Below are 14,311 nucleotides of genomic sequence, written 5' to 3' on the forward strand. Positions count from 1 at the left end.
GTCGTAGACCCATACTTGTATATACCAAAATGAATGTCTCGACGAGCTGAGTCGATCTGGGTATGTGTGTCCGTCCGTCAGTCCGTCCGTCTGTCCGTCTGTCTATCTAAACCTTGTAATCACGCTACAGGTCGCAATTTTGATCGGATCGCCACGAAATTTTGGATGTTGATGGAGGTCCCGGAGGGGAAGAAGCCTATTGATTTTGGTGATGGTCGGATAATATTTAGGGGTCGGAAAGGGCAAAAAACTTAGGTGGATAAAAAGACAACGAATATCTCAGCTTCTATATGGGGTATAGCAAAAGCAAAACCTGACAATGAAAGCACAAAATATCACCTTTCTAATGATGTAAAGTAGGTGCTCGTAGGTGATCAAACAACGAAGATATCACAACAGTAGCAAATAAAACCCCAATTTTCATTTTTGTGGTTTTAATTATATTGACGAATATCACTGCTTTGGTTGCAAATTTTCCAAAAGCAAAGCCTGACTATGAAAGAAAAAGATCCCGTCATTACAATGATGCAAACTAGGTCGGCGTAGGTAACCAAACAACGGATATAGCGCAATATTCGGTAATACATCCCATTTTTCTATTTTTTTGGAAATCACGCTACAGGTCGCAATTTTGATCGGATCGTCACGAAAATTTGAGGGTTAATGGGGGTCTCACAGATGAAAAAGCCTATTGATTTTGGTGATGGTCGGATAATATTTAGGGGTCGGAATGGGCAAACACTTATTTGGAGAAAAGTCAACATTTTATTTCAAAGCCAATATCTCTGTTTCTTAAAGAGGTATAGCAAAAGCAAAACCTGGCCAGGAAAGTAGAAAATATCACCTTTACAACGATGTAAATTAGGTTGTCGTAGGTGGTCAAATAGCAGAGATATGGCAATAGTCGATAATGCATCCCATTTTCCGATTTTTTTGTAATCACGCTACAGGTCGCAATTTTGATCGGATCGTCACGAAATTTTGGGGGTTAATGGAGGTCCCAAAGAGAAAGAAGCCTATTGATTTTGATGATGGTCAGATAATATTCACGGGTCGGAATGGGCAAACACTTTTTTCGAGAAAGGTCAACGTTTTATTTCAAAGCCAATATCTCTGTTTCTTTAAGAGGTATAGCAAAAGCAAAACCTGGCCAGGAAAGTAGAAAATATCACCTTTACAACGATGTAAAGTAGGTTGTCGTAGGTGGTCAAATAGCAGAGATATGGCAATAGTCGATAATGCATCCCATTTTCCGATTTTTTTGTAATCACGCTACAGGTCGCAATTTTGATCGGATCGTCACGAAATTTTGGGCGTTAATGGAGGTCCCAAACGGAAAGAAGCCTATTGATTTTGATGATGGTCGGATAATATTTACGGGTCGGAATGGGCAAACACTTTTTTCGAGAAAGGTCAACGTTTTATTTCAAAGCCAATATCTCTGTTTCTTTAAGAGGTATAGCAAAAGCAAAACCTGGCCAGGAAAGTAGAAAATATCACCTTTACAACGATGTAAAGTAGGTTGTCGTAGGTGGTCAAATAGCAGAGATATGGCAAAATGCATCCCATTTTCCGATTATTTTGTAATCACGCCACAGGTTGCAATTTTGATCGGATCGTCACGAAATTTTAGGGGTTAATGGGGGTCCCACAGTGGAAGATGCCTACTGATTTTTATTATGGTCGGATAACATTTAGGGGTTGGTATGGGCAAAAACTTATTTGGAGAAAAGGTCTACGTTTTATTTCAAAGCCAATATCTCTGTTTCTTTAAGAAGTATATCAAAGGCAAAGTGGTATATCAAATCAAAAGCAAGTAGGTTGTCGTAGCTGCTCAAACAACAGAGATATCGCAATGGTCGGTAATGCATCCCATTTTTCGATTTGTTTGTAATCACGCTACAGGGCGCAATTTTGATCGGATCGTCACGAAGTTTTTGGGAGTTGATGCTGGTCCCACAGAGGAAGAAGCCTATTGATTTTGGTGATAGTCGGATAAAATTTAGGGGTCGGAATGGGGAAAAACTCATTTGGAGACAAATTCAAAGTTTTATTCTTTGTGAATATATTGGCTTCTAGTAGGGGTATTCCAACGGCAAAACCTGTCAATGGAAGAAGAAAATATTACCTTTACATTGGTGTAAAGCAGTTTGGCGAAGGTGGTCAAACAAGGGAAATGCCACAATAGTCGGTAATGCATCCAATTCTTCCATTTTTTGCAATCAAGCTACAGGTCGTAATTTTGATCGGATGGTCACGAAAGTTTGGTTGCTTATGGAGAGAAAGAGGCATATTATTTTTTGTGGTAGTCGAATTATATTCCCTAAAAGAAATGTTTACCAGTGAAAAGCTTATGCACAGGGGTAGTGGTGTAGGGTATCACATGGTCGGCCCCGTCCCGACTATAGCCTTTGCTCACTTGTTTTATTAATAGTATTTTTTATGTAAAAATGCTGAAATTAGGGCGGTACCTTTCTATGGGGGCCATATCAATGCGTGTACCTGTGCCGAAAATTCTCCGTCGGAATATTTTTTACCACCAACGAAGACTAAATGTCAACTTTCAGCTATTTCGGTTGGATAATGTGTCTAAAACCTCAAAAATTACCGAAATTGGTGGTACCGGTCTATGGGGGCTCTATGAAAACGTGGACCTATACCGCAAATGTTTATAGGAGTGTATGCATAACCCCCACGGAGACTAAATACCAAATCCTAGCCGTTTCGGTTGGATAATGTGGTAGAAATCTTTAAAATACCGAAAATCGATAGGTACCATTCTACGGTAAAAATACAAATTTACCAAATATATTAATAAATGAAGTAAAATTGTCAATTTATAGCTGTTCATATCGAATTTATGGACAAACATGCAAAAAAACACAGATTTGTACTTTTGGCGCGCTAAATCGGTACATTTTTCCACTGTGCAATGTACTGTGCGAAAGCAGAGCCACCTAAGTAAAGTAAGTAAGTAAGATCCGGTTACAGTATGGACTATATGTATATGTATGTCAACTCCTTCGGGTACTTCCCCCCCAAAAGTTCGAAAATGTTCGCGAAGATGATACGCGCGATATCTCATAAACGGAGCAACCGATTTAGTCAAAAGTGGACCCTGTCGGTCCACTGTTTAGGGTATCACCCACTCAAGTGTTTAACATTTTTGTTTAAGTGCGGTTCGAGGATCCTTTAAGTGAGTGTTCGAGGATCCTTCGTGTTTCCTGATATATATAATGGCCCAAAGGTCTAAGTTATTTGGTGACCAACTGAATAAAATCGGATAGTTTTGCTGGGTTCGTTGCAGTTTGGCGTACGTTTACACACTTGGCTAATCTGGCATAACATGGAGTAACTCTAGTAAACGCTAATCGATTTTGTTAGAATTTTTTAAAAGATAGGTATTGTTGCACTCTTATTAATATCATCTTACCTATCTAACAAAAAATGAATACAATATCTGTTATAGTTTCCGAGAAACAGCTATTTCTTTCTCAAAAAATTTGGAAAAATTACGTATTTTCAAAATGGGGTAAAATTATTGTCTTTATGAACACGCCACGCCCACTATTTGAAACAAATTTTTTTGGTTCCTTAGTTTCAAAATGAGTACTACGGATCGCATATAGCAATAAACAAACGGTGACAACAAAAAATTGGCGTTTTTGTTAGGCAAATCGATTTCTGAACCATTGTGCGACTCAAAAGTGACATGCGTCGATCATTATACCCTACACCACACTGTGGTAAGGGGTATTATGTCTTTGTGCTTTTTTATTTAACATACAAAAGGAAACGAAATAGACCCATAGTTCCTTTTGGGGATATACATATCATCACTTTCTGAGTCGATTTATGCATGTCCGTCTGTCCATGTATTTTTGTTTGCAACGTACAGGTCGCATTTTTTGTCCGATTCAGCTGAAAATTTGGTAATATAATTTTTTTAGCCATAGGGAGAACGCTATTGCTTTTGGTGAACATCGGTTCAGATTTGGATATAGCTCCCATATATATTTTTGGCCGATTTGACGTATTTGCTGCACCAAACACGGTGCATACATCCGATTTTGATGAAATTTGGAATGTGTGACTGAATATGGTCTAAAAATAAATGTGCCAAGTTACATTAAAATCGGTTCAGATTTGGATATAGCTCCCATATATATTTTCGGCCGATTTGACGTTTTTGCTGCACAAAACACGGTGCATACGTACGATTTTGATGAAATTTAGAATGTGTGACTGAATATGGTCTAAAAATAAATGTGCCAAGTTACATTGAAATCGGTTCAGATTTGGATATAGCTCCCATATATATTTTCGGCCGATTTGACGTATTTGCTGCTCCAAACACGCTATATACGTCCGATTATGGTGAAATTTGGAATGTGTGACTGAATTCGGTCTAGAAATAAGTTTGCCAAATTATATCGAAATCGGTTCAGATTTGGATATAGCTTCCATATATATTTTCGTCCGATCTATCCAATTTTGATGAAATTTGGAATGTGTGACGGAATTTTGTCTAGTAATAACTGTACCATATTCTATAGAAATTAGTTCAAATTGATATATATCCCCTATATTTTACATATTTACAGTGCTGTAGGGTATCATATAGTCGGCCTCACCCGACTATGATCCTTTCCTTAATGTTTTTTTCCATATTATTTCCCAGCCCTCAACGTGGAATAAAAATCTCGTCTTGTAAGGTGTACATTTGAATGTAATTTGTCGTCATTCCAAAACCCTCCAGTCATTCATAAACACAGAGTGGGTCGTCGTTGCATTTTAAGCCAACCTGTTGCCCATCAGCCAACATTAATTAGCATGTAGGTAGTCATTTAAGAAATCATCAACTGTGTGGAAATATACATATGTAAACCATTGTACGTAAAACTTGTTTTATCAATGGAAACCCATATGGTTCCGGATAATAAAAATGGGTTAATAAGACAAAATGCGTTTGAAAAAAGATGTAAGTGGGTATGCCAAAGCATACATACAGACATCACTACATTACTACAACAAATGATAGATGCTATGACCTCAATATTGCGAGATGGGCATTATATTAATATTTGAATATTATTCCCAATGAAGTGCATTCTTATTTATAATTTAGTTTTATTTTTACCTCAGAAAGAAAGCAAGGAAAATAAAATGCACAAAACCTATTTCTTTGCTGATGAACATTTTAATTGGACTTCAGTTGTTGTTTTTTTTTTTTTTTTTTTTAACAAAATGGTGTATAACGAAGAAGGTGGTAGCATGTGTGTTAAAATCAACAATAAGCTTGATTTATAACGGTAGAATAGGCATTAAACAATATTCAATTTACCATCCAAATATGCAATAAATTTTAATTATTTTTGTAAAGTTGTTTTTTTCTCTTTCTACAATGACTTTAGGCGAGTGAAGTTTTTTGCTGACGTGCAGCGGCATTGTAAATGTTTTAATTGAAATTTATAACAAATTGTGAGAATCATGTTTGAAAAAAAAACAAGCCGCCACAACAATCAATTCGATTAAACTTTCTCTAACTATTTTTTTAGGTTTCCCAGCTGGAGAACTGAAATATAATAGCGTGATTAAACAGAGATGGAGTTTTTTGTCGACACCCCAGCAGTTATTAGGATTCATTAAATTCAATTCATTGTTGAATGTGATGATTATGTTTCAATTCAATTATCAAGGGATTAAGTTTATTTTCTATATAATGTGAATTAAACAAATACTTTTTATAGCCATTCCTGGTATGAAGAAACGTTTATAAATACCTTGAATTTATGCTGATGTTGCCTTTATGATGATAATTTCTTACCTGTAAAATAGAAAAATAATAAAAATGAATAAAGTACAATACAATACAGTACAATACAAATATTATTTTAAAAAGATTAAATTCAACTTCCTTTGATATACATATATATTTATACCCTCAGCCTTTAGGCTATGAAGGGTATATACACTTTCATACGGGCAAAATGTGCCTCATCGAAATAATGGTTTTAGACCCCAAGTATGTTTGGACGAAATGTGTTTCAGACAATTTGGAGTCGATTGAGCAATGTCCGTCCGTCTGTCTGTCTGTCTGTCTGCCTGTCTGGCTGGCTGGAGCGCACGATAACTCTCGAAGGGATGAACCGATTCGGTTCAAATTTTGGTTTTCGTAATATTTTGTCCAAACTTAGTTTAAGTTCGAAGATGAGCTATATCGGTCCACTCCTTCCGGTACCTCCCCCACAAAAGTTCGAAAATGTTCGGAAAATTTGTACGCACGATAACTCTTGAAGGGTGTAACCGATTTGGTCCATACTTTGCCCATCGTGGAGCGTGTACCAGACTTAGATCAAGTTTTAATATGGACTCAATCGGTCCACTCCGTCGGGTACCTCCCATACAAAATTTTGGTAAAGTTCAGTTTAGGAACATATCTCGAATCGCTTTGATTTTTGCTTAAGCAACTTGTATTCACTGCCCTCCATACGACGGTATAAGTTTCATCAGGGGCAAGTCCATACTTCCTGAGAAAATAGCCTGAAAGTTGCAAAAAACCCCTATGACACCGTGTGAGGAGGTTGGAGGGCAAAATAACTCTCGAACAGGTCTGCCGATTCGGTCCAAAGTTTGGCCTTAGTAATATTTTGTCCAAACATAGTTTAAGTTCGAAGATAAGCCATATCGGTCCACTCCTTCAGGTACCTCCCCCAAAAAAGTTCAAAAATGTTCGGAAAAATTGTGCGTACGATAACTCTTGAAGAGAGTGGCCGAATTGGCCCATACTTTACACATCCTAATATATCTACCAGATATAGATCAGGTTCAAATATGGACTATATTTGTCCACTCCATCCGGTACCTCCCACTCAAAATTTCGGATACATGTTCACTTTAAGACCGGCTTTCGAATCACTTTGATTTTTGTTGAAGCAACTTGCATTGGTGCCTCAATTGCGATGGTAAAAGTTGTTTCAGGGGCAAGTTCATACTTCTTGAGCAAAAATCCCTGAAGTTCTAAAAAACCCCTATGGTACCATATGTAGTGGCTGGAGATCCATTCTTTTTAGTATCTCCTTCGCAAAACTTTTGATATTAAATCCTAATCAACATTTTTGTCAGTTCAAACGCCCAAAATTTTTAAAACTCCCTAAATACATGCGTTTTTTGGAAAAAAATTGTTTCAATATACACAGTCTGAGGGTATATCTCTGTCGGCAAAGCCGACTGATACTTTTTTACTTGTTTTTAATACACTCCTCAACTCAAAGCAATAATCAATATTCAATAAGATCTTACTTTAAAAGAAATGACAAAAATTTTCGAACATTCTTAAATTTCCACTTAATATTGATAAGTTAAATTGAATTTCATGAAATCGCAAAAAATCAAAAGTTCGGAGAAGTAGAATTTCAAGAGAAAGTAATTTTTTTATATACACTTTGACACTGCTTCAACAACAAGCAAAGAAGAAAATATTCAAAGAGTTTGTTTCATTGTATTTTCTTGTTAATTTTCAACACTTTTCGTTGTATACAAACGAAAAAAAACTGATGTTGCTAAAAAAGTTTTATTTTTATTAAATGTTTATTTCAATTTGAAAAGTCATTTCATTTAATTTTGCTGTCCTTTACACTTCTTTTTTCTTATTTTGTCATTGTTTGTCCCAGTTTTCTATGAATTCTGGGACGGATTTGATTGGTCGTTTAAATGCGTAAATATTTTTTCCAATTTTTTCTTATATTTTTAACCTATTGACATAAACTTTTGTGTAGTTTTTTCTGCTTTTATTGATTTAAAACTGCTGGGCTTTAAAATTAACTTCACTCGAATTAACACCTAAAAGTGAAAATATTAAAATGGGGAAATCAAGACACAATTTGGACGAGGGAAATTGTGCATCAATATTTTAGAGCAATATGAGAGGATTTTTTAACCAATATTTTTCAACGAACATCAGAGCAATATGCGTGGATTTTTTAAACAATTTTTTGGAGGCAACATTAGATCAATATGCGTGGATTTTTTAAACAATTTGTTTGAGGCAACATTAGAGCAATATGCGTGGATTTTTTAAACAATTTGTTTGAGGCAACATTAGAGCAATATGCGTGGATTTTTTAAACAATTTGTTTGAGGCAACATTAGAGCAATATACGTGGATTTTTTAAACAATTTGTTTGAGGCAACATTAGAGCAATATGCGTGGATTTTTTAAACAATTTGTTTGAGGCAACATTAGAGCAATATGCGTGGATTTTTTAAACAATTTGTTTGAGGCAACATTAGAGCAATATCCGTGGATTTTTTAAACAATTTGTTTGAGGCAACATTAGAGCAATATGCGTGGATTTTTTAAACAATTTGTTTGAGGCAACATTAGAGCAATATGCGTGGATTTTTTAAACAATTTGTTTGAGGCAACATTAGAGCAATATGCGTGGATTTTTTAAACAATTTGTTTGAGGCAACATTAGAGCAATATGCGTGGATTTTTTAAACAATTTGTTTGAGGCAACATTAGAGCAATATGCGTGGATTTTTTAAACAATTTTTTGGGGCAACATTAGAGCAATATGCGTGGATTTTTTAAACAATTTGTTTGAGGCAACATTAGAGCAATATGCGTGGATTTTTTAAACAATTTTTTTGGAGCAACATTAGAGCAATATGCGTGGATTTTTTAAACAATTTGTTTGAGGCAACATAAGAGCAATATGCGTGGATTTTTTAAACAATTTGTTTGAGGCAACATGATCGCAATATGCGTGGATTTTTTAAACAATTTTTTTGGGGCAACATTAGAGCAATATGCGTGGATTTTTTAAACAATTTTTTTGGGGCAACATTAGAGCAATATGCGTGGATTTTTTAAACAATTTTTTTGGGGCAACATTAGAACAATATGCGTGGATTTTTTAAACAATTTTTTTGGGGCAACATTAGAGCAATATGCGTGGATTTTTTAAAAAATTTGTTTGAGGCAACATTAGAGCAATATGCGTGGATTTCTTAAACAATTTGTTTGAGGCAACATTAGAGCAATAGGCGTGGATTTTTTAAACAATTTGTTTGAGGCAACATTAGAGCAATATGAGTGGATTTTTTAAACAATTTGTTTGAGGCAACATTAGAGCAATATGCGTGGATTTTTTAAATAATTTGTTTGAGGCAACATTAAAACAATATGCGTGGATTTTTTAAACAATTTTTGTGAGGCAACTTTAGAGCAATATGCGTGGATTTTTTAAACAATTTTTGTGAGGCAACATTAGAGCAATATGCGTGGATTTTTAAACAATTTGTTTGAGGCAACATTAGAGCAATATGCGTGGATTTTTTAAATAACTTGTTTGAGGCAACATTAGCGCAATATGCGTGGATTTTTTAAACAATTTGTTTGAGGCAACATTAGAGCAATATGCGTGGATTTTTTAAACAATTTGTTTGAGGCAACATTAGAGCAATATGTGTGGTTTTTTTAAACAATTTTTGTGAGGCAACATTAGAGCAATATGCGTGGATTTTTAAACAATTTGTTTGAGGCAACATTAGAGCAATATGCGTGGATTTTTTAAATAATTTGTTTGAGGCAACATTAGCGCAATATGCGTGGATTTTTTAAACAATTTGTTTGAGGCAACATTAGAGCAATATGCGTGGATTTTTTAAACAATTTGTTTGAGGCAACATTAGAGCAATATGTGTGGTTTTTTTAAACAATTTTTTGGAGGCAAGATTATAGCAATATGTGTGGATTTTTTAAAAAAATTTTTGGAGGCAACATTAGAGCAATATGCGTGGATTTTTTAAACAATTTGTTTGAGGCAACATTAGAGCAATATGCGTGGATTTTTTAAACAATTTGTTTGAGGCAACATTAGAGCAATATGCGTGGATTTTTTAAACATTTCTTTTTGGGCAGCATTAGAGCAATATGCGTGGATTTTTTAAACAATTTGTTTGAGGCAACATTAGAGCAAAATGCGTGGATTTTTTAAACAATTTGTTTGAGGCAACATTAGAGCAATATGCGTGGATTTTTTAAACAATTTGTTTGAGGCAACATTAGAGCAATATGCGTGGATTTTTTAAACAATTTGTTTGAGGCAACATCAGAGCAATGTGAGTGGCTTTTTTTAAACAATTTTTTGAGGCATTAGTAGAGAGCAATATTCGCGGATTTTTTATACAATTTTTTTGAGGCAACATTAGAGCAATATGCGTGGATTTTTTAAACAATTTTTTTGAAGCGACATTAGAGCAATATGCGTGGATTTTTAAACAATATTTTTGAAGCGATATTAGAGCAATATGCGTGGATTTTTTAAACAATTTTTTGAGGCGTCATTAGAGCAATATGCGTAGATTTTTTAAACAATTTTTTGAGGCAACATTAGAACAATATGCGTGGATTTTTTAAACGATTTTTTTGAAGCGACATTAGAGCAATATGCGTGGATTTTTTAAACAATTTTTTGAGGCGTCATTAGAGCAATATGCGTAGATTTTTTAAACAATTTTTTGAGGCAACATTAGAACAATATGCGTGGATTTTTTAAACAATTTGTTTGAGGCAACATTAGAGCAATATGCGTGGATTTTTTAAACAATTTGTTTGAGGCAACATTAGAGCAATATGCGTGGATTTTTTAAACAATTTTTTAAAGCAACATTTGAGCAAATTGAGTGGATTTAAAAAAAATTTTTTTGAGGCATCATTGGATCAATATGCGTGGATTTTTTAAACAATTTTTTGAGGCAACATTAGAGCAATATGCGTGGATTTTTTAAACATTACGGCAACATTAGAGCAATATGCGTGTATTTTTGAAACAATTTTTGAGGCAACATTAGAGCAATATGCGTGGATTTTTTTAAACAATTTTTTGAGGCAACATTAGAGCAATAAGCGTGGATTTTTTAAACAGTTTTTGAGGCAACATTAGAGCAATATGCGTGGATTTTTTAAACAATTTTTTAAGGAAAAACTTGGGGCAATATTCGTAGATTTTTTAAAAAATATTTTTCGGCCAACATTAGAGCAATATGCGTGGATTTTTTCAAACATTTTTTGAGGCAACAATAAAGAAATATGCGTGGATTTTTAAAAAAAACATGTAAAAGAGTATCAATCGGCTTTGCCGACAGAGATATACCCTCAGCCTATGTATATTGAAACAATATTTTCCCAAAATACGTACAGGGTTTGAACCGACAAAAATGTTGATTAGGATTAAAGACCAAAAGTTTTGCGGAGGAGATATTAAAAGGAATGGCCGTTTGACCGTTATGGAAGTGGATCTCCAGCCACAACTTATGGTGCCATAGGGGTTTTTTACACTCTTCGGTCTGTTGGCTCAAGAAGTATGGACTTGTCCCTAAAAAAACTTTTACCATCGTAATTGAGGCAGCGAATGCAAGTTGCTTCAACAAAAATCTAAGTGATTCGATAACAGGTTTGCAAGTGAACTTATCCGAAATTTTGTTTGGGAGGTATCGGATGAAGTGGACAAAAATATAGGCCATATTTGAACCTGATCTTTATTTGGTAGATATATAAGGATGTGTAAAGTATAGACCAATTCGGCCACTCCCTTCAAAAGCTACCGTACGAACAATTTTTCCGAACATTTCTGAACTTTTGTGGGGGAGGTACCTGAAGGAGTGGACCGATATGGCTTATTTTCAAACTTAAACTATGATTGGACAATATATTACTAAGGCCAAATTATTGACCGTATCGGCAGATCCGTTCGAGAGTTATGTTGCGCTCCAACCACCTCACACGGTGTCATAGGGGGTTTTTGCAATTTGCACGCTATTTTCTCAGGAAGTATGGACTTGCCCCTGATGAAACTTGTACCGTCGTATGGAGGGCAGTGAATACATGATGCTAAAACAAAAATCAAAGCTATTCGATAGCAGGTCCTAAACTGAACTTTTCCGAAATTTTGTGTGGGAGCTACCCGAAGGAGTGGACCGATGGAGTCCATATTGGAACCTCATCTAAGTCTGGTAGACATTTCACGATTTGCAAAGTATGGACCAAATCGGTTACTCCCTTCAAGAGTTATCGTGCGTACTAATTTTCCGAACATTTTCGAACTTTTGTGGGGGAGGTACCAGAAGGGGCGGACCGATATAACCCATCTTCGAACTTAAACTAAGTTTGGACAAAATATTACGAAAGCCAAATTTTCGACCGAATTGGTTGATCCGTTCGAGAGTTATCGTGCGCTCCAGCCAGCCAGACAGACGGACGGACATTGCTCAATCGACTCACAATTGTCTGAAACACATTTCGTCCAAACATACTTGGGGTCTAAAACCATTATTTCGATGAGGCACATTTTGCCCGTATGAAAGTGTATATACACTCGTTAGCATAAATGCTGAGGGTATAAAAAATTGATGCAACAATAGAGCAATGTGCGTGGACTTTTTAAACAGTTTTTTGAGGCAACATTAGAGCAATAAGCGTGGACTTTTGAAACATTAGAGGAATAAGCGTGGATTTTTTAAAAAAAAAATTTGAGGCATCATTTGAGCAATATGCATGGATTTTTTAAAAAAAATTTCTTGGGGCATCATTAGAGCAACATGCGTGGATTTTTTTAAACAATTTTTAAGCATTATTTTGAGGGAACATTACAACAATATATCGTATAAAAATAAACAAAAATCAAATCATTGTGTACAACAGGCCATCGTTACACTCAGTAGCTATTTATTACAAAACAAAACAAAAAATTAAATAAATTTTAAAACCACGAAAATGCCTTTGCAATGTTTTAAAATACAAACCCGAAACCTATTTCGGCCATAACAATAAAATTGTCTTAACTGCAAAAGAAAAGAAAAAAGAAACAAGAAAATCAAATATTTTTCGACTTCGACTTCTGCTTCTTCTTGTACTTTTGTTGTGAACAGTGGCTTTCGTGTTAATGGCTTTTCAATATAAGAAAACAAAAAGAAAGAGTTAAAAAACCCAACATAACAAAAGTTCCAACGGTTGAAGAGTTTTATGTTAAAACTGTAATAAACTACAGCAAACCAAGTGAATTTTGTCAAACATAAAAACAATATTTATTTGAATTTTGTTGTTTAGTCTAAAGCGGCTTATACACTTGGCTTTGGGAGGGAGGCGGAGAGGTTTTTGCATAAAATGCCGTCTTACTGTCTGTGATCAGTAACAACATTTATTTCAATTTTTTTTCTTCACAACTTATTCATGTATTATGTGTTGTGGAAAAAAGTTCAAGTGTTGTTGTATTTTTGTTGTTGTTTTTTATTGTACACTGGTTATTTGCGGTCACAGCTGTGCGTTGAAAAATGTCATTTGGTTTCTACGATTTATCGTCGATTTTTTTTTCACAAGCCACTATTGATTTTAGCTATTTAACACACACTCAGCCTGGATATATACAATGGAATGCCGATTGGATTTAGGATTTTTAATTAGCAAGAGAACAAAGGAGCATAAGTTTATTTATTTCTTCATTTTATTCAACGAAAACTGGCTACCATATATATTTAACCTTTTATATGGAAGTTCCCCCAATATTGAGAATCGTTTCTCAATGACAAAGCCCTAGGTTAAAAATGTTAAAAAGTTGGAATTACATTATATCCAATTTTTATTTTGGATTTATATATGGACTAAAATATATTTTCTGTGCCGAATTTGCTCGGACCATAACATGTATCCGTAATTTCCGTGTCTTTGTTTTCGTCAAATGTTTCGATATTTCCAAATTCATTTGTTTAGAATTCACCTCAAGGGATAACTAAACGCGTAAATAGTACCCGATTTACTGGTCCTAAATCTTATAGCTGCTATACAAAACAAAATCCCCTTTATACAATTGCAATTTACAATAAGCCTCAACTCCAAAATATTTTTTTTTATCACTTAAGCTTTTCTGCATTTAAGCCACTATATACAAAATTTGTCACCACCATAGCCATGCAACTCTACATAACTGTCACTGTATGTCAGTCTCTATGTCTGACTTGTCGGTTGGTTGGTTTTGTTGAAATATGCTATTTTAATCAAATGCATTTAAAATGCCGATTTTTTTCGTCCACCAACATTTGGTGTTGGGTTAGGTGCTGCTGCCTGCCATTGCGTGTGAAAGTATCAACAAAAAATTTAATGAAATGCTGTGAAGTGTTTTTTTTCGATCATAAATTTTGTACTTTTTGACACTTTAATGATAGAAATTCTATAAAATGTAAAAATCTGTCCAGGTTTTTGCCTTTTTTTGGAATACCACAATATGTTATTGGTGTTACAATATGTAAT

At 34.8% G+C, this 14,311-nt stretch overlaps 1 protein-coding gene across 8 annotated transcripts in view; it reads right to left on the reverse strand.

The window, feature by feature from the left end:
* Nucleotides 1-14,311, reverse strand: part of RhoU — a 417,760-nt gene that overhangs the window by 204,782 nt on the left and 198,667 nt on the right. For 4 of the 8 annotated variants that reach the window (XR_012411609.1, XR_012411607.1, XM_073975220.1 and 1 more), the window contains exon 3: nt 5,784-5,827. The exons of the other annotated variants lie outside the window; for them this stretch is intronic. The gene's annotated coding sequence lies outside the window, so the exon portion shown is untranslated. The remainder of the gene's footprint in view (nt 1-5,783; nt 5,828-14,311) is intronic. 8 annotated transcript variants of the gene reach the window in all.

The sequence above is a fragment of the Musca autumnalis genome, unplaced genomic scaffold, assembly GCF_047663935.1.
Source record: "Musca autumnalis isolate F117 unplaced genomic scaffold, ASM4766393v1 scaffold_3, whole genome shotgun sequence".
Taxonomy (NCBI): domain Eukaryota; kingdom Metazoa; phylum Arthropoda; class Insecta; order Diptera; family Muscidae; genus Musca; species Musca autumnalis.